General features: G+C 36.6%; 1 long non-coding RNA gene and 1 pseudogene across 1 annotated transcript; both read left to right on the top strand.

Annotated features, from left to right (window-relative positions):
• The first annotated feature begins 517 nt into the window (after nucleotides 1–517).
• LOC133671448 (uncharacterized) lies at nucleotides 518–6,336 on the top strand (annotated as a pseudogene).
• Nucleotides 6,337–9,634: 3,298 nt separating this feature from the next.
• Nucleotides 9,635–11,282, top strand: LOC133670932 (uncharacterized). The gene is made up of 5 exons (XR_009834181.1): nucleotides 9,635–10,084; nucleotides 10,190–10,495; nucleotides 10,590–10,705; nucleotides 10,813–10,882; nucleotides 10,960–11,282. It is a non-coding gene; the product is annotated as an uncharacterized LOC133670932 (long non-coding RNA).
• Nucleotides 11,283–20,479: the final 9,197 nt, after the last annotated feature.

Here is a 20,479-nt window from a genome sequence, read left to right as displayed (position 1 = left end):
TATATATTTTTTATTAAATATATTATTTTAATATATTTTTAAATAAAAAATACTTTAAAAATTTAATAGAGGAAACACACCAGCAAAGTGCGCCAGAGGAAGCTTCCTCGTTAATTATTATCAAAATTAGAAATCAAATCATGATTGAACTTCTCTCAAATTTATTCTCTTTTCAATGATTACATAACAAGATGGTGATTGAGCTTATAAATTTAGACAGGACAATCCAAATGCACTTGAAATTCTCAGCCAGTTCTGCTGATATAAGGAAGCATTTTTTTAGTCAAGAGAAACACAAGGATGAAATTGAAAAGAGTTAAACTATCAGAATAGAGGTAAAATATCAGTGAATTTAAAGGGACAGAAAATAAGTTAGTTTTAAGACACAGTGCCAAAAGTCAACAAGTCAACCTCCTTCAAGCCTTTACCTCCTCCTCATCGTTCCACTTTCCAGCCACTATGTGAGAAGATCTGCGGAGTGAGAAGACTTGTGGCTAAAAACATTGTCGAAATACAAATGGATGTGGAACAGTTGTCTTGCGTCGTTGATGATTTACCTCCTGCAAAGTTAAGACTACCTGCAAAGATGGAAAAAGCGTTATCGTTGCTTAAAGATTCTTTAGGAAGTACTGGTTCTTTTTTGGCTCAATTTTGGGCTCTAGGTAAGCCTGGAGGACTGCAAAATCAGCCTTACCCTCACCTGTGCGTCCCAAATTCTACGCTACTTGAATATCGTCAACTGGAGGGTCGGCAAGGGTTTTCACGTCCAGACATTTTGGATCGGGCATGGAATTTTGGGTTTAATTTTCCAGAATGGACTTCAAATGTAAGTTATTACAGACCGGATGAATACGCACACCTATCAGATGCCATCTCTTGTGGAGTAAGGGGTATTATTGCCTTTCTGGTCTTTCATTCTGATCAACCCGACTATTGCTGTGCTGTGCTGGAGCTTGTGACCATGGAGGAGAAACAGGATTTTGATTTAGAGACGGAAAAAGTTGTCCAGGCTCTCCAGGTTTGTTTTCATTATATATATATATTCAATCAGATTTTGTTGAGAAGAGCACTCAATTTATTGTTGTTAGAAGACTACCACAAAGCAATTCACTCAAATTGTCTGAAATATAAGACTTACAAAGAGATAAGATTGAAACAAAACAACCCACTTCACTTTTTATACGGTAAATAGTTAAAGAAAACAGTTAGAAGACAATTTCAACAATAACTCGAACAACCTAACAGCCCCAGCAATTATAATCAGGAATTAAGAGAATAAGAAAGAGATGAAAGAGAGTAGTTTTCCTTAGCATATCTTTAAGCGTTCGCATTTGCTAGTGTTCTTGAAGTGAAACAGTCTTTAAGCTTTTAATTGCAGCTCATGAGGCATTCCTTATTACAACTTCAATCCAAATTATTTTTGCCATTAAATTGTATGTGCAAAGAGACATATTTGTCTTATTTGATGGTGTTTTAAACTCTTTATAAGCCCAACTGTTTGCAGGCTGCCAATTTACAGACCAATTTACTAGTACTTCGACCTCGACCTCCTCAGGTATGTATCAGTAGTACCTTACAGTTTTTTCTATGCAAAATTAGGTTGTCTTTTGCTTTGTCTAATAGAATTTTTTTCCCAGTGTTTTAATGAGGTTCAAGGAGCTGGCTTAACTGAAATCGCTGATGTTACCAGAGCTGTACGCCAAACACACGGATTGCCACTTGCTCTGACATGGATTCCCTGGGGAGATGATGATATTTTAAAATTAGGTAATTTAAGGTTTTGATGGTCAGGTGAACTTGCAATAGAGCGTACAGCTTGTTATGCAGACGAGGAGATGCAAGGTTTTGTGCATGCTTGTGAGCAGCTATTTCAGTACCCAGGGCAAGGTGCTGCTGGACAAGCCTGTGAAACATGTCTTCCTTCCTTTGAGCCTGATGTGAAGGAAAAGCATGTAAAGCACTATCCTCTTGCTCATCACGCACGGAAGTATAATTTGAATGCTGCGGTTGCAATCCTGCTAAGGAGCACTGGTGATGATTGTGTCTATATATTAGAGTTTTTTCTCCCTATCCTAGTGAAAGAGAGTTTAGAGCAGCAAGAATTGGTTGAGAAACTGAAGCGTACAATAAAGCAAACTTGTAAGAGCTTGACAATGTTTTCACAAAAACCATCCATCAGGAAACGAGGCTCGAAAGTTAGTAAAAACAATGATAAAATTGAACCTGCTCCAGATCCTGATGGTAATATGCTCATCATATGTGGTGGTACAAAACGACGAAAGGTATCTGAAGTGTGGAAACATTTCGAAAAGGTTATAGACAGAGAAAATAGTGCAGTATGGGCCATATGTAAAGGATGTCAAAAGAAGTATCCAGGGGAAAGCACGAAGGGAACTTCAAATCTACGCAAACACTTCAGAAGTTGTTCAGAAAAGAGACAGAGAGATGCAAAACTGTTGAACACTAAGTGTTCTGCACTAATTCAAAGCTAAAGTTTTGTATTGAAAACGTAACAGTGAAGCTAAAGCTTTGTAACAACAAACGGGAAGTGCAACATTATATATTTCATTAAGAAGAGTTCAACTTAAATAGGAATACAAATAATAGATAAGTAGAAAAATATGCAGCATCTATCCCATGACTAACTGTCACCTAGTCAGCTGGGATTTTCCTAAGGAATAGGTAAACAATTGACTGGTTCTGGTAAATAGAAACTTATTCAAATACAGAGTAAATCAAATAACAAATAAACAATAAACATTTAACACCCTCCCTTAAATTGATTTCTGCAAAAACCAGTTTAAGATGGTACTACTATGGAGGTTTCATAGGTTTCATCATAGCAGTTTTATTAAACAAACAACATAGCTGCTGTCATCAATTTCCTTGCTCAAGAACCTAAAACGAACACATTCCAAGTAAATTACGCAGTTTTTCAAATGCATCCAATTTCAGTGCCTTTGTCATGATGTCTGCGATTTGATCTTCACTTCGGCAGTAAACCAATTCGATGGTCCCTTCATTTGAAAGATCACGAAGGAAATGATATCGCACATCTATGTGCTTGCTTCTCCCGTGAAGGACTGGATTTTTAGAAAGCTTGATTGTTGAGCTGCTGTCACAGTGAATTATTGTAGGATCATGTTGCTGAAAATGCAGATCATCAAGAATTCTTCTCAGCCATATGGCTTGACATGCTGATGTTGCTGCGGCTATGAACTCTGCTTCGGTTGTGGATAGAGTAACCACCTGTTGTTTTCTTGAAGACCAAGACACAGCACCTGAATTCATCATGAACACGCTTCCTGAAGTGCTTCTCCTGTCGTCTAAATCACCTGCGTAATTACTGTCAGCATAGCCAATGAGTCTTGAAGCTTCTCCTTTCTTATAGTGTATACCGAAATCAATTGTTCCCTGTAAATAACGAAACACTCTCTTCGCAGCTTGGGAATGCAGACTTGTTGGTGACTCCATGTACCTGCTAAGAAGACTCACTGCACACATAACATCCGGCCTAGTAGCCGTTAAGTACATTAAGCTCCCAACCATTTGTTTGTAATAGGTGCTGTCGATTCTTTGTCCATCAAGATCCTTATATAGCTTCAGTCCTGGTTCAATTGGATTCTTGACTGGATCGCAATTTTGATAATGAAATCTTTCCAAGATCTCTTTTGCATATTTCTTCTGCGTAATGAAGATTCCAGTTGTTGATTGCATGACTTTAATTCCAAGAAAATAACTCATCATACCCAAATCAGTCATCTCAAATTCAGCTTTCATGGAGTCTTTGAATTCTTGAAGCAAAATCCCATCATTCCCAGTGTAAATAAGATCATCCACGTATAAACACACAAACAGGAATTTACCTCCACCTGCAGTTTTAACAAATAAAGTGTGTTCATGTGGGCATTTTCTGAAACCTGCCTTAGTGAAGAACGCATCTATACGACTGTACCAAGCTCTAGGAGCTTGTTTCAGTCCGTATAAAGCTTTGTTCAATTTGTAGACCTGTTCCTCATATCCTTGCTTCACATATCCAGAAGGCTGATCAACATAAACTTGCTCTTCCAAGTCCCCATTCAGGAAAGCAGACTTTACGTCCATCTGAAAAATAGGCCAAGTGTGCTGTGCTGCCAATGAAATTACAACACGAATGGTATCATGCCTGACTACTGGGGCAAATACCTCATCATAATCGATGCCATGCTGCTGTTTGTAACCCTTTACCACTAGACGAGTCTTGTGCTTGTCAATCTCCCCATTCTCATTTAACTTGGTCTTATAGACCCACTTTACACCAATAGTTTTCTGTCCTCTTGGAAGATCCACAAGTTCCCAAGTGTTATTTTTGTTGATGGCATGAATCTCTGTATCCATAGCTCTTCTCCATTTGTCTTATTTTACTGCATCTTCGAATTTGATAGGATCAGAACCTGCAAATGAAGCAAACTGAGCAAAGGTATCTTCATCAGAAAATTCATTTCCATTGACATAGTCATTCATCCATGCAGGAGCTGTTCTTTGCCGTTGAGGTATGTTGGATGTCCCTTCACCATGTGGAACAATGGTTCCTTCATGTGGAATAGGAACTTGCAGCTGCTCTTCTGTGTGAATTTCACATTTAGGTGGCTGAATGTGAGACTCAATTCTGTGATCACCAATAAAACCCTCTTCTGTTCCGTAGCTTGCATCTTCATACAGGTCAGAATCTTGAAACAGATTTGCATATGTTTTCTTCCAATCCCATGTGTTTTCTTCATCGAACTGAACATCACGACTGATGACTATGTTTCTGGTGATTGGATTATAAAGCTTGTAAGCTTTTGATTCCTCACTAACTCCAAGAAATACACACTTTACTGCCTTGTCATCCAGCTTTGTTCTTTTGGCATCTGGAACATGTGCATATGCTATGCACCCAAAGATTCTGAAGTGATCAACCATAGGCTTAGATCCACACCAGGCTTCTGTTGGTGTAATATTCTTTACAGCAAACGTAGGGCAACGATTCAATATATGAACACTCCATTTAACTGCTTCAGGCCAAAAACTCTTCGGCATTTTTCCCTTCAGTAACATACTACGAACCATGTTCATAATTGTACGATTTCTTCCATATCCCCAACTGGAGAATGAAGCTGTGAAAGATGTGCTTGTGGAGTGGAACATTATTAAGAAAGTGCACTTTATGTTTGCAGAAATTGCTCCACCAAACAGTCAAATGACTAGAGAATTCAGAAGTAAGCTTGTCAGTCAATTCCCACATGAATGGGGACTTGCTATGTTTTTCTTGCTACGCACAAACTCTTGAACTTCTTGCTCGAGATGGGTTTTATGAGATAAAAGATGTGCTTAACAAGATTAGGGGCTGTATTGAATATGTGAATGCAACACCAATTAACCAAGATAAGTTTCTGAAAGCAACTAATCATGTGAAATTGCAAGATATGAAAGCAGCCTCTCATGATGATCTTACCAGATGGGAGACCACATTTGTCATGCTCAGGAGTGCATTGGAATTAAGAGAAGCTTTTACTCAACTCGAGCAAGTTGATTTTGATTTTAAGGTGAATCCATCCACAGAGGAGTGGAAGAAGTTAATGGTTGTATGTGAGTGTTTAAAAGTGATCCACAAATCTTTAGGCAGTTCTTCATCAAACATAGATGCATGCTTCCTCGATGTTTGCTATATATATAAGAACTTGCTTTCGTGGGAAAAGAGTGAGCATGCACATGTTTGTTCAATGGCGAAGAGAATGAAGGTGAATCTTGATAGGCATTGGAGTGAATGGAGTTTTGCATTTGGAATCCTATTAGTACTGGACCCGCGCTGTAAACTTAAATTTGTGCAGTATGGGTTTTTGCTGATGTATGGCAGTGATGCTAGCAAATACTTGCAGGAATTTCGTAGCAAACTTACATGTATGTACAACAGTTATGCGAATGACACTGGTTATATAGCATCACCTGCCAGCGACATCAGTTGTTTGCCATCATATGATCTGGATTCTGATGGTAAGTTCTTGGGATTCTGTGAGTGGCTTAAGGTTGATCCGCCAAAATCTGATCTTGATCAGTATTTAGGAGAGCCTGTGGAAAACCGGGATAAGGTTTCAGATGTATTAGCTTGGTGGCGAGTCAATACTCCAAGATTTCCAGCACTTGGTAAAATGGCTCGTGATTTCTTAGCAATTCCAATATCAGCTATTCTATCAAAGTCTACTATCAGCGGTGAAGCTACAAAGGTGAATCCAGCATTCAATGGTTTGGGGCCAGAGAACATAGAGGCTTTTATATGTGGACAGGACTGGTTGGAAAGCCCAGAAAACAAGTAAGTGCTTTCTTTAGTTTATTACTAGTTTGGTGGTCTACGCTGTGCTACACAGCAAACCAACCTTTTATTTTCATAAAAAATATAAAAAGAATCTAAGCTTCAAGAGTGTTGTGTCTGTTTGCAACATCATATCCAAGAGCGTTGAGTCTGGCTATAACACCAGACCCAACAATAATATTTAACTTGTCTACTCAAATTCTTATATTTTTTAATCTTTTAAAAAAATGATGGTTTTTCTTCAATAGTAATTATACTATTTTTAAAATTTAATAATAATAATAATAATAATAATAATGTATTTTTTTAATTTTTTAATTATTTTTTATAATATTAATTATAATAAAAATAATAATATTTATAATTCAAATAATAATATTTTTAATTATAATATTATTAATTATAAGAAAAATAATGATATTTATAACACAAATAATTATATCAAGAAATCCAAGAATATTTATAAGAAAAATAATAATATTTTTTATATGAATACTTTGAATTATAAGAAAAATAATAATATTTATAACACAAATAATAATATTTTTTATATGAATACTTTGAGTTATGATAAAAATAATATTTTTTTTCAAGAACAAATTATAATATTTTTTCTATGAATATTTTGAGTTATAATAAAAATAATAATATTTATAACATAAATAATAATATTTTTTCTATGAATACTTTGAATTATAAGAAAAATAATTATATTTATAACACAAATAATTATATTTTTGAGATGAATACTTTGAATTATAAGAAAAATAATTATATTTATAACACAAGTAATTATAAATAAACCCAAGACCCAAAAACCTTGAGTCTTGATAAAGGACCTAAGAGGATTGGGTCCCAACACAAGACCCAAGAGACCTAGGTCATGATGCAGGACCCCAACGAAATGAGTTCTATTGCCGAATCCATGAGCAATGGGTCCTGATGCCGGACCCAACAACATTGGGTCCTGAAGCAAGATCCAAGGCTAAGACGGCTTGAACAGGTCTTCAAACTTGCTCGTCTGGATTTGCAGTCATGCGTGCGAGTCTGACCCAGCACCCAGGACAGCTCCAATGCCATGTGTATGCATATTGGGGCCTGTAACCCTACTTGGCGGGCGGGCGGGCGGGCGGGCGGGCACCCAGGGCTTGCCAGCCCCAGCACCAGGTGTTTGTAGTCTAGGGCACCAAAACTAGAGCTGACTATTTTCTCCCCAACCATCCTTTCAATGCTATATGCATTCCAATGAAATAGCAGCGTAACAATATTTATGACCAGCTACAAAGTCCTAGTACCTTGAATATGGATGATTGTCATGTTTAAAACAGCGTGGGTTTCAATTTAATTTTTTTTAAAAGTTTTTATAGTTTTTAATTTTATGTTTAAAATTAAATTCAAGTTTTTTTTTCTAATATTAACAACGTCCTTGGACTTTTTTTTTTGAAAAAAAAGACAAAAAAAACCCATAACCAAATGGTTAAAAACAAATGTGAAAAAAACAACATATTCTGAGATTGAAGCATGTAATAGATTTTGTTAATTCTAAAATAAAATTTAATATTTTTACTGCATGATGTAAGGTTCAACATAATTAGAAGACACGATACATGGAATAATAATGTATGCTGTTGTAGTACACTAACACACCAAACACTAAAAATATTAATACAAAACCTTCATGATTCAGCACACGGAAATGAGCAAGCGTTTCTAATTTATTTTTTAATACAAAAGTAAGGAATTGGTCCTGACATCAAACCCAAGTCTAACGGTCCTGAATCTAAATCTATTAGCCTTGGGTCCAGTGGTCAGATCTTTAATTTTATTGGGTCATGCGTCTAGATCCATTAATCTTGGGTTCTGTGTTTGGACCTAATTTTGTTGGGTCCGGTATTCGAACCCATGAGACGTGGATCTTACGTCAGGACTCAAGGCTAATTTGTCCTGACACAGGACCTAGCAGAATTGGATCCTAACGCTGGACCCAAGAGAATTATAATAAAATAATAATATTTATAACACAAATAATAGTATTTTAATATTAATGTTTTCAATTATAATAAAAAATAATAATATTTATACCACAAATAATACTATTTTTAATATTAATACCATCAATTATAACAAAATAATAATATTTATAGCACAAAAAATAATAATAATAATAATAATAATAATAATAATAATAATAATAATTTTTAATTTTATCTCTCAAATCAACTAGATGGTTTTTCTTTAGTAGCAATAATATTTTATTTCAAATTTATTAATGATGATGATGATGATGATGATGATGATGATAATTTATACATTTACCTTTCAAATAAAATGTGGTTGTTTTTAGAATTTGTTATTCATCTTTTCAATTTTTTTCAAATTTGTTATTCTTCTCTACGTGGTCTGCAGACCCAAGCGCCGATTAGCAGACGAAGGCAAATCAGGGTGCGTGGGTCTGCTGACCTAGTCGCACTGTCCTGGAACACCCGAGGGGGGTTTAGCTTTGCAGACCCTAAGTGCGTGGGTCTCCAAACCCGCTCGCCTTGGTTTGCAACCATGCGTGCGGTCGGCCCTAGCGCCTAGGGTAGGGCAACCCCAACGCTAAGTGTCTGCAACCTGAGGCCTGTTGCCCCACGTGGCGCGTAGGTCTGACCTTAGCGCTCAGAGCTTGTCAGCCCCAACGCCAAGTGTCTGCAACCTAGGGCCTGCAACCCCACCAAAATCAGAACTGACCATTTTCTCCTCAACCATCCCTTCAATGATATATGTATCCCACTGAAAAGGCAACCCCACCCCCTGCTATCCTTTCAATTCTCTGTGGCAAGGGCAACTATGCCATTACACTATTCTAATCCATAGTGTTTTGTATCTAGATAAACAGTAGTTGAGGCACTAATTTCTTTTAGTATATTGTATAATAGATCGGTGTCTAGAGACAAGTAATTTCAAAATGATTTGTTTCCTGAGTTTCTGAAAATCATTTTCCTGTTTTTTTCTACTATTATTTGTTTCATGAAATTTGGTCTGCAAAGTGCAGAAAGAAAAAGTCCCTCACTTCCCTTGTGATGATTATTAACAAGATCAACTATGCTAAGATTTGATTTGCGTTTCCTAAGCTTAATGGTGCAACCTTGTAATTTCAATTACAGTATCAATTTGTTTATCCTGATTGTCTTTCAAGGTATTAGCACAAGTCCTATGAGATTACAATATGTGAAAGTGATTGTTCTGTTGTAACTATAGTTTTCATCGCCTGAAATTGAATGTTCACATTTTATGGGATTATCATTTTTCTCAATTTGTTTTTTGTCTTCCATATTTGCAGCAGCAAGGAAGGGAAGCCTGGTCCTTCTCTGGTCTTCCCGGATGTGAGATTTGACTCACCTGGGAAGCAAATGTCTAAATATTTGGTTGGTCCGTTTACAGTGAGCAAACCTACCAGTCCAGAGGACTTAAAGTTAATCCAATATGTCTTTGATTCTTCACTGAGTGAGAGGTCAGATTCTTTTCCCCCAAGTTATTGTTTGCTTAGCTGAATGCATTTAAGTTCACCAGTTGACCTATTCTGTACCTGTTTCTGCTAGTGAGATTATTGTTCAATGCAAGAATTATCATTTATCTCGGAGGGAACTATACTCTCTGAGACCGAAGGCCTGGCTTGATGATAACGTCCTTTCTACGATATCTGATGCCATGACTTTAGTTAAGAGGAAGATGGAAGATTCTGTAAATTGGTATCTGCCAATTGTTTTTGCGGTAGGTTCCAAGACCATATTTGTACAATTGACATCTTATTCTGTTCAATTTTACAAGTCCACTACATGAAAAAACAGAATTTCCTTTTACTCATGTGTTGTACAGGAGAATGCAGATGATCCATCTAAGTGTATTTCTTTCGCGAAAAAGCACAGGATCAAGGAAAACTACATGTCAGATCTTTTGTGCTGTGAAGAGGTGAAGTTTGGTTTTCTTTAGTCCAATTAATGCATCCCATGCTTAGTTATGCTGTGAAAACTATATTTGCAGGCGTTTGTTCCTGTGTTTGACAACAAAAGAAGGCATTTCTTTCTATTTGTACTACAATTGAAAAAGCAAGTTGTTGAGATATGGGATTCATTAGCTGCATCAAGTCAGAGTGATTGGGTTGACAGGCGACTGCATAACTTGGTAAATGGCTGCATACTTTATGAGCTACCTTAGTTAAGCACTGTACTAACGGGCTTTATGAACTTGTTCCTGCCAAAACATTTTCACAAACCAGTTGGTTAGCCTGGACGCCCTTTTCAAAGATGATATAGATCAGAACTACCAAAAAGTTTGGTGCTTCACAGATTTCAGAGTGGAAAGACCATCGAATGTCCCACAGCAACAAAATGGGTACATGTATATTTATGATCCACAATATATTAAGTAGTTAGGTTACATGTTGAGTACCTTTAAAATACTGTAAGCCACATTAGTTGACATGATTTCTTTCTTTGCAGACATGACTGTGGTGTGTATGTTATCAAGTTTATGCTAGCACCAGAAGAAGTGACAAATCCTGATTTTGTGGTAAGATTTTAACATTAATGTGCCCTTACTGAAGATAAAGGTATGACAGTCTTTCTAATTATCTAGCCAACATGCAGTTCGACAGTGAAAACGAGAGGTTGGAAGTGGTACTAAGATTGCTAGCGAGTGATGTCAACTCATACAGGAATAATTTGGCTTCTAAGGCTGAGGCATACTAGGAGCAGAGGTTTGGCAATCATTGAGAATTTTTGGCAAGAAATGAGAATATGAAAGACATAAATCATCGATAGGAAAGAAAGTATTCAGACAACATATAGGAATTCAACTTCAGGGAAGCTTACCAGAGAATGTGGGCTGCATGAGAAAGGAACTCAACGCTCATCAAATCAGATGTGAATGGCCATTATTGTAAACAATATAGTATAATTGGCAGAGACATAAAATGAGAAAGGAACTCAACGCTCTTCTGGTTGCACATTCCTGTGGAGATTTCTGGCTGAACTAAAAACTACGAGGTGTTTCATCATTTCATATATACCATGTAAATATTATATAAATGCAAACTGATATGGACCTGTCTATGTAATCTGAAAATCTCAAGGATGATCCAAGTACTACGTAAATGCAAATCAGTTGCTCGACCTTACCCTTGTCAATCCATTGCATTGAGGACAACATAGTATACGCAACAATTTTGGTTGTCATCCTTAAGCGATGCAGAATATGCAAGACCACGAAGTTATTGCCAAAATGCAGATAAATCTAGCATTTTCCTGTTCAAAATACAGCATATTATGGTTCTAAAACATAGTGGCAAGGGAAAGGAGCTTATTTATCAACAACATACCAAGAGTGAGTACTTAAAGTCTGGACTCCAATCCAAATATATTGCATAAGCTGGAACAGGAGGTTCTTAAAGGAAGAACTTATTTATGAACAACATTTTGTTCTCTCTCCAGGACAAACAATTTATTCCCTTTCTTTCCTTCTATTAGGCTTTTAAGTGAAAACAGGTTGCTAGTCAAGTCACATAATTTGTCATCTAAAGATACAAGAGAACAAAAGCTTCTGCAATATAGTATACAGTAAAGTGAAGCTAAACTCGAGTGCATGGCAAACATTTTCATCTCTGAATTAAAATCTGTTTCTCCTTCACAGAGACAAGTTCCAGAACAGCACAGCAGGACATCTCATCTGGATCATAGATCAATGCAAAAAGAACCCCGTACTTCATGATCAGATGCATGCTTTGCCCGAAAGTACTCAGGCTTGCTATAATAAATTACACTTGAAGTCCATTCTGGAATCTTAGAGATAAACACACGACCAGGAAGGTCTAGTGGTAAACCATGCTAGCATTTGGTCAAACCAAGAATGGTTGCTCTGAGGTGCGCAACACGTATTAATCCCCACTCCTTATGGGAACCCACACTTGCACGTAAATAACCCCTACAGATGAATCCTTGAACAAGAATAATGCCCTTAGCATCCTCTCAGCAAGTGATGATGGCCCAGTTGGCAGAGAAATAATACAATCTGAGGTGTTTTGGAAACAGTTTTGTGGACCAGCACCACTACTGTGTTCTGCACCCAGATCATCAGCATCAATGGAATCTGAGGGATAACCAAAATACGAATTCATTTGCTGAAGCACCACATTATCTCCACCATTGTAAGAAGTCCCAGAAGCATTTATTTTATCCAGTAAGGGAGCAGAAGTTTGTTCTGCAAAACTTTCTGCACATAGGATGTTGATGGAAAAGATGGCATCCCATCGAAGGCAAACATTTGATCCATAGCTGACGGGCTATCGCACCATCCAGCATACATATCAAAATTCCTAAGCTCTGAGAAAATGTTGAATGGGTCATCCAACAATGAATTCCTAAGAGAATCATCGAAAGGTGGGACACTATCTATTTGAGCTCTTGGCCAAGCCCAATAACCCATCCATATTTCTTTCGACGAGAAGGGGTTCTCCATTGTCGTTAGTTATATAACTAACCAAAATACTCTCCCCTCTTTTCATTCAGAATACCATACAAAGAACTCAATTGACTCAATTCTTCGTTTCCTAATATCTTCCCTAACTTGCATAACTTCAAATCTTTCAAAGTTTCACTCTTTCTTCTCAGATTTTTATCTACCTGCAAAACAGAACAGCTCAATTTCCTCTCTTTAGCCTTTTTTTTTTTGAATAACTAAAAACAACTCAATAATTACACTTGAGAAACGGAACCTTTTACCTGTTTCGACAGAAATAACCCAGAAAGCAAAACCTCATTTTCTTCAATCCTGCAATACATATAGCTGCCTACACACACCAAGAAATCAAGATATATCAGCTTTCAGCGGCCAATAAATAAATATCTCAACATCCAAGGTCTAATTAGTACATCACTCACCTCCTTTCTATGAGTAGCAACGACAATCCAGTAATATGACATCCACAAATTTTCAGTATACAAAGCCTTCGCGATTCACTTCCACACTCCAATATCAACAATAACACACCAAACCCACCTCCAAATTTGTCTTCTTTATACATATAAGCACATGGATAAAGCTAAATATAAGTGAAGACGCTGCCTTTTTTTGCGCGTGTATAAAGCTTGAGGGGTTTTTTTTCTGGGTTTTCTTATAAGGTGTTCAAAAAACACTAATGATTGATTTCAACGTAGATGAACAATTCTGGTGTTCTGTTATTTTTATATTTTAAAAGTGTATTTTTAAAAAATAATTATTTTATTTTAAATTAAATGTTTTTTTTATATTTTTATATTATTTTAATGTATTAATTTATGTATTGATATTAGAAATAATAATTAAAAAATATTATTTTAATATATTTTCAAACAAAATATATTTTAAAAAAACCAGAGCTGTATGCCAAACACACAGATTGCCACTTGCTCTGACATGGATTCCTTGTGATTATACCTGGGGAGCTGTTAATGATATTTCAAAATCTCATGTCAGATTATGTAATTCAGGTTTTTTGAGGACATGTGAACTTTCAATAGAGCGTACAGTTTGTTATTCAGATGAGGAGATGCAAGGCTTTGTGAATGCTTGTGAGCAACTATTTCTGAACACAGGGCAAGGTGCTGCTGGACAAGCCTGTGAAACATGTCTCCCTTCCTTTGAGCCTGATGTGAAGGAAAAGCATGTAAGCGAGTATCCTCTTGCTCATCATGCTCGAAAGTATAATTTGAATGCTGCGGTTTCAATCCTGCTAAGGAGCACTGGTGCTGGTTGTAACTATATATTAGAGTTCTTTCTCCGTGTCCTCATGACATATTTTAGAGCAGCAAGATTTGGTTACGAACCCGAAGCTTAAACTACGGCTTGAGAATGTTTTCAGAAGCAGAATTAGTCGGGGAACAAGGTTCTAAAGTTAGTAAAAAGAATGCTAAAATGAAACCTGCTCCAAATGCTGATGGTAATATGTTCACCGTATGTGCTAATAATAAAAGACGAAAGGTATCTGAAGTGTGGAAATGGTTCGACAAGGTTAAAGAAAAGAATGGTGTAGTGTGGACCATATGTAAAGGATGTCAAAAGAAGCATCCAGGGGAAAGCAAGAAGGGAACTTCAAATCTGCACAAGCACTTAAAATGGTGCAGTATGGGCCATATGTAAAGGATGCAAAAACAAGTATACAGGGGATAGCAAGAAGGGAACCTCAAATCTACACAAACACTTAAAAAGTGATTCAAAAAATAGACGAAGAGATGCAAAAACAAATATGTTTGTTCAATGGCGAAGAGAATGAAGTTATCTAGCATCACCTTCTAAGGATACCAGTTGTCTGACATCACATGATCCAGATTCTGATGATAAGTTCCGGGGATTGAATGAGTGGCATAAGCAGAAAGATGATGGCGATGTGATTGATTCACAAAAACTTGATCTTAATCGGTATTTAGGAGAGCCTTTGGAAAACCGGGATAAGGTTTCAGATGTATTAGCTTGGTGGCTCAGAAGGGATTTTTTTATTAGCTTACCTTTTCTGGCTCTCGTGCAGGAAGCTAATAAAAAAAATGATAAAATTGAACCTGCTCCAGATCCTGATGGTAAACGACAAAAGGTATCTGAAGTGTGGAAAGATTTCGATAAGTTTATAGACAAAAAATAAAGTATGGGCCATATGTAAAGGATGTCAAAAGAAGCATCCAGGGGAAGGCAAGAAGGGAACTTCAAATCTGCACGAGCACTTAAACAGTTGTTTAGAAAAGAAACTGAGAGATGCAAAACAATATATGTTGTCTTCTGATTTGGGAGGGAATTTTGTATTTGATCAAGAAAGGAGTCGCTTTAACCTTGCTAGAATGATTATGAAGTTTGGATGTCCATTTGATATGGTTCAAAATGAGTTCTTCAAAACATTTGTCTGCGATCTGAAGCCAAAGTTTCAACTGTTCACAAGACACTGTTCAGGCTGATGCTCTTTCTATTTACAGACAATAGAAAGAGAAACTAATGAAATATCTTGATAATCTCTCATCTCTATTCAGTTTAACAATTGATTTGCAGTAATACGGTGATAACAAGATGTCTTGCCGTTTGACCATGCATTTTATTGATGATGGGTGGAGGATGAATGAGCAAATTTTGGCTTTCAGGAGTATAGAACATGATTAATGAATGAAGCTGTGAAAGATGTGCTAGTGGAGTGGAACATGCGTGTGTGTGTGTGTGTGTGTAAAACACGTTTGTGTCAGTTATGTTATATATATATATACATGAAGGACTAGGTTTACAGAAGAAATTGAAAATCTAAAAGGTGGTTAGACTCAAGAATGATGGTCGACCGTTCATGGCTCTTCCCTTGAGGCACCTGAAAAAACATGACACGATAACCTTGCTAGATCTTGCTAACTAAGCAGCACCGATTGGAGATATGAAAAAGATTTGCTGGCTTTCACAGGTTGCCATCAAATTGTTACAGAAACTGAGAATAAGGAGTAAACGGAATAAATGGAGTAGCACACCGGAGAACAAAATCATCAAAGGCGCATTGATCATGTCGAACAATATATGGAGTATCTTGGTTATCCCTCAGATTCCATTGATGCTGATGATCTGGGTGCAGAACACAGTAGCGGCGCTGGTCCACAAAACTATTTCCAAAACACCTCAGATTGTATTATTTCTCAGCCAACTGGGCCATCATCACTTGCTGAGAGGATGCTAGGGGCATTATCCTTGTTCAAGGATTCATCTGTATGGGTTATTTACGTGCAAGTGTGGGTTCCCATAAGAAGTGGTGATCAATACGTGTTGAGCACCTCAGAGCAACCATTCTTGGTTTCACCAAATGCTAGCATGTTTTACCACTAGACCTTCCTGGTCGTGTGTTTATCTCTAAGATTCCAGAATGGACTTCAAGTTTAATTTATTATAGCAAGCCTGAGTACTTTCGGGCAAAGCATGCATCTTATCATGAAGTACGGGGTTCTTTTGCATTGATCTTTGATCCAGATGAGATGTCCTGCTGTGCTGTTCTGGAACTTGTCTCTGTGAGGAGAAACCAGATTTTAATTCATAGATGAAAATGTTTGCCATGCACTCGAGTTTAGCTTCACTATACTGTATACTATATTGCAGAAGCTTTTGTTCTCTTGTATCTTTAGATGACAAATTATGTGACTTGACTAGCAACCTGTTTTCACTTAAAAGCCTAATAAAAGGAAACAAAGGGCATAAATTGTTTGTCCTGGAGAGAGAACAAAATGTTGTTCATAAATAAGTTTCTCCCTTTAAGATCCTCTTGTTCCAGCTTATGCAATATATTTGGATTGGAGTCCAGCCTTTAAGTACTCACTCTTGGTATGTTGTTGATAAATAAGTTCCTTTCCCTTGCCACCATGTTTTAGAACCATAATATGCTGTATTTTGTACAGGAAAAATTTAGATTTATCTGCATTTTGGCAATAACTTCGTGGTCTTGCATATTCTGCATCGTTTAAGGATGACAACCAAAATTGTTGCGTATACCATGTTGTCCTCAATGCAATGAATTGACAAGGGTAAGGTCGAGCAACTAATTTGCATTTACGCAGTCCTTGGATCATCCTTGAAATTTTCAGATTACATAGATAGGTCCATAGCAGTTTGCATTTATATAATATTTACATGGTATATATGAAATGATGAAACTACTCATAGTTTTTATTTCAGCCAGAAAGCTTAAAGACTGTTTCACTTCAAGAACACTAGCAAATGCGAACGCTTAAAGATATGCTAAGGAAAACTACTCTCTTTCATCTCTTTCTTATTCTCCTAATTCCTGATAATAATTGCTGGGGCTGTTAGGTTGTTAGAGTTATTGTTGAAATTGTCAAACTTCATTAAGTTAATAATCCCTACTTAGTCTTCTAACTGTTTTCTGTAACTATTTACAGTATAAAAAGTGAAGTGGGTTGTTTTGTCTCAATCTTATCTCTTTGTAATGCCAACAGTTTGCTTTGAATTCAATAAGGATATTTCAGATACTTTGAGTGAATTGATTTGTGGTAGAGTTTACAACAATAAATTGAGTGCTATTGTCAACAAATTCAGATTGAAAAAAATAAATAATATATATAATGAAGACAAACCTTAAGAGCCTGTGAAACTTTTTCGCTCTCTAAATCAAAATCCTGTTTCTCCTCCATGGTCACAAGCTCCAGCACAGCACAGCAACAGTCGGTTTGATCAGAATCAAAGACCGGAAAGGCAATAATACCCCTTACTCCACAAGAGATGGCATCTGATAGGTCTGAGTATTCATCTGGTCTGTAATAACTTACATTTGAAGTCCACTCTGGAAATCCATTTTGCCATACCCGAGCTAAAATGTCTGGACCTGAAAGCCCTTTCTGACCCGCCAGTTGACGATATTCAAGTAGCGTAGAATTTGGGACGCACAGGTGAGGGTAAGGCTGATTTTTCAGGGCGACTCCACACTCATCTCGAGCCCAAAATTGTGCCAAAAAACAACCAATACTTCCTAAAGAATCTGTAAGCAACGATAACGCTGTTTCCATCTTTTCCCGTAGTCTTAACATTGCAGGAGGCAAATCATCATCGAACCAAGGGATCATATCCCTCCTCCTTGTAACACAAAAAAAATGGAAAAAGAAAAGGTAAAAAAGTTATAAAAGAAAGAAAATTTTTTATTTAAGAGAAAATGATAAGAAAAAGGACTTCAAAGTTCATTTTACTTTGATCAAGTGATCATGACTCAATTTGAGGTCTAGGAAGGTGGTCGTCTAGGTTCATGTCAAACCATAAAGAAAATCAACTTATGATTAGGGATTGTAATCTGTAAGATTTCATTAAATATTTGACCTAAATTAAACACGTATTTGACAACAAACACAATGATTGATCTATGTATTTTACTCTTCATTCCGATCAATTTAAATAAATTTCTAAGATGTCAATTATTATTAACATGGTTATTCAAGCAGTTATAAAAATATGATATCAAAATTTTTATATTTTTAAAAAATTTTACTATATACATGAAAACAAAATTTTTTTTTCTATATAATTTCTTACAATATTTCAAAGAAAACATAATATTTTAATTCCGAATTTGTATATTTATATTATAAAAATATAAACCAATATTAATCAAAATTGATAAAAAAAATACATGAAAAAATCACAAATTTTTTGAAATAATGTTTTGAATTTTGTTTTGTTTTAATATATAATATATATTATTATAATTAAATATATATGTATTGGGGGCCTGGTCTGGCCCAGTTAACTGGGATGACCCAGCTGAGGGGCCATTTTCAGCCCAATAATTTTTTTTTTATGCCGAGCTCAGACCAGCCCAGCCATTCGGGAGGGGTCAGAATTGATCGGCCCAAGACAGGGGGTTAATTATCCCCCCCCCCCCCCCCACCCTTCCTGTATGCAGAATGAATTCTGCATGCAGGCGCGGACTGAAATAGGGGGAAAAGAGAAGGGGAGAAGAGAAAGTTGGGGGGGCAACCTGGTTGTAGCTAGCTGTCACGGTGTTGTTCAGGCCGTTTAAGACGGCGAGCGGCCAGTTGTAGTCGTTGCGGAGCTGGTGGCGACAGGCGGTGGTTGCTGCCCTTTCTCCTCCACCGTGCAGAGACACACGGGTCTCTTTCTATTCTTTCCACTCCCTTGTCTCTTTTCTGTTTCTTCCCTCCTGGTTCTTCTTTTTTTTTTTTTTCTTTGCTCTTCTCTTCCCCTCCTCTGTTCTCCCCTGTCTTTCTTCCAACTCTCAAAATGCCCCCCTCCTGTTTTTTCGTCTCTGCCTCTGTCTCATTTACCTCCCCAAAACCATTCCTCCTTTAAAACGTCCCCAGCGTCTGTTATTTTTAAGGGGAGGGGAGAGGTAGCCACACTATCCTCTCCAAACGCAGGGTAAGGTGTCATGGGGCGGACTCTGTTCTCTTTTTTTTTTTTTTAATAGCGTATGAAACGGTGATGTTGTGGTCAAAACGAAACCGTTTGATTTAAAAGGAAATAGTGTCAAAATGTGTCAATTTCCAAATCAATCCTCAGTTTTTTACGCTTCCATTTGTCAGATTACTGTTGAACTTAATAAGAACTTTGAGCAAATTCCAATTTAATTTTTGTAGCGAATTATATCACTTAATTCGCCTCAGACTGTCTTCATGGCTCAAAGTTGGATACTCTGCTTGTACGTTACAAAGTCAAAGTCAATATGTGCATTCGGGCAACCATAGAGGTCCTATTTATACTACGTTTGACATATAAATTCTGTTCAATTTAAATCAACTTTTCAATAAATAGTTAATGTTAATGAGCACAGTAGCGAGAACTAAGCAGTGTCATGTGTATTTGGGACTGTGAATACTGTATACTTTGGCTCTCTTCATACAGTCAATTGACTTTGACACATAGTAAAAATGAATAAAAAAATTACTCCGTGGATTTGTGATTAAACTACAATACTAAATATACCCACTGATCTGTGGATTTGTGATTAAACTTGGAAAAAAAACAACAGTACTAAAAAAAGCCATATGTGAATTTGTGATTAAGAAAATTCATTATTTTATTTTTTGACATATTAGGTTCCACTAGATGCACCACGTCAATGTGAGTGGTTGTCTTTTTTCTTATTTATGAGGATCCAATAGATGCATGCATCAAGTCTAAGGGCATAGTTGGGCCACAATCACTGTCACTAGTCTATTCCTCCAACTTGTTGTGTAAACTACTTTGGTTTTTCTTCATATATATATATATATAGACTTGGAAAGTCATGTGTTCTGAACAATTGATTTGATCTTGTGGAATCAAAAAATTTCTTCCTCAACTTTTTTCATGGAATGAAGCGATTTGCCGATAGCTTCATCATCCACTTGCACTTCTTTTTCTCCGTAGACTTGTGAAGTGGGTCAAGATTCCCAATATATTATCAACATCATCAATTGTTGCTAATTAATTTGGTGGAAGAAATAAAATTTCTGTAAGCAAATAATCATAATTTATCTTTGACATTTCAAGCAACATGCAGCACTTGGTTAAGTTGTTATCAATCATCTTTTCATGGCTGAAACCAAACCTTACAACCATGATTACAGGAAAGATAGTGACTTTCCAAAACAGAGCTAAGTTGTTGTCCATTGATGCTTA

Source organism: Populus nigra, chromosome 13 (genome assembly GCF_951802175.1).
Source record: "Populus nigra chromosome 13, ddPopNigr1.1, whole genome shotgun sequence".
Taxonomy (NCBI): Eukaryota; Viridiplantae; Streptophyta; class Magnoliopsida; order Malpighiales; family Salicaceae; genus Populus; species Populus nigra.
The sequence above is the reverse complement of the archived record's forward strand: the minus strand, read 5'-3'. Positions and strand labels throughout refer to the sequence as shown.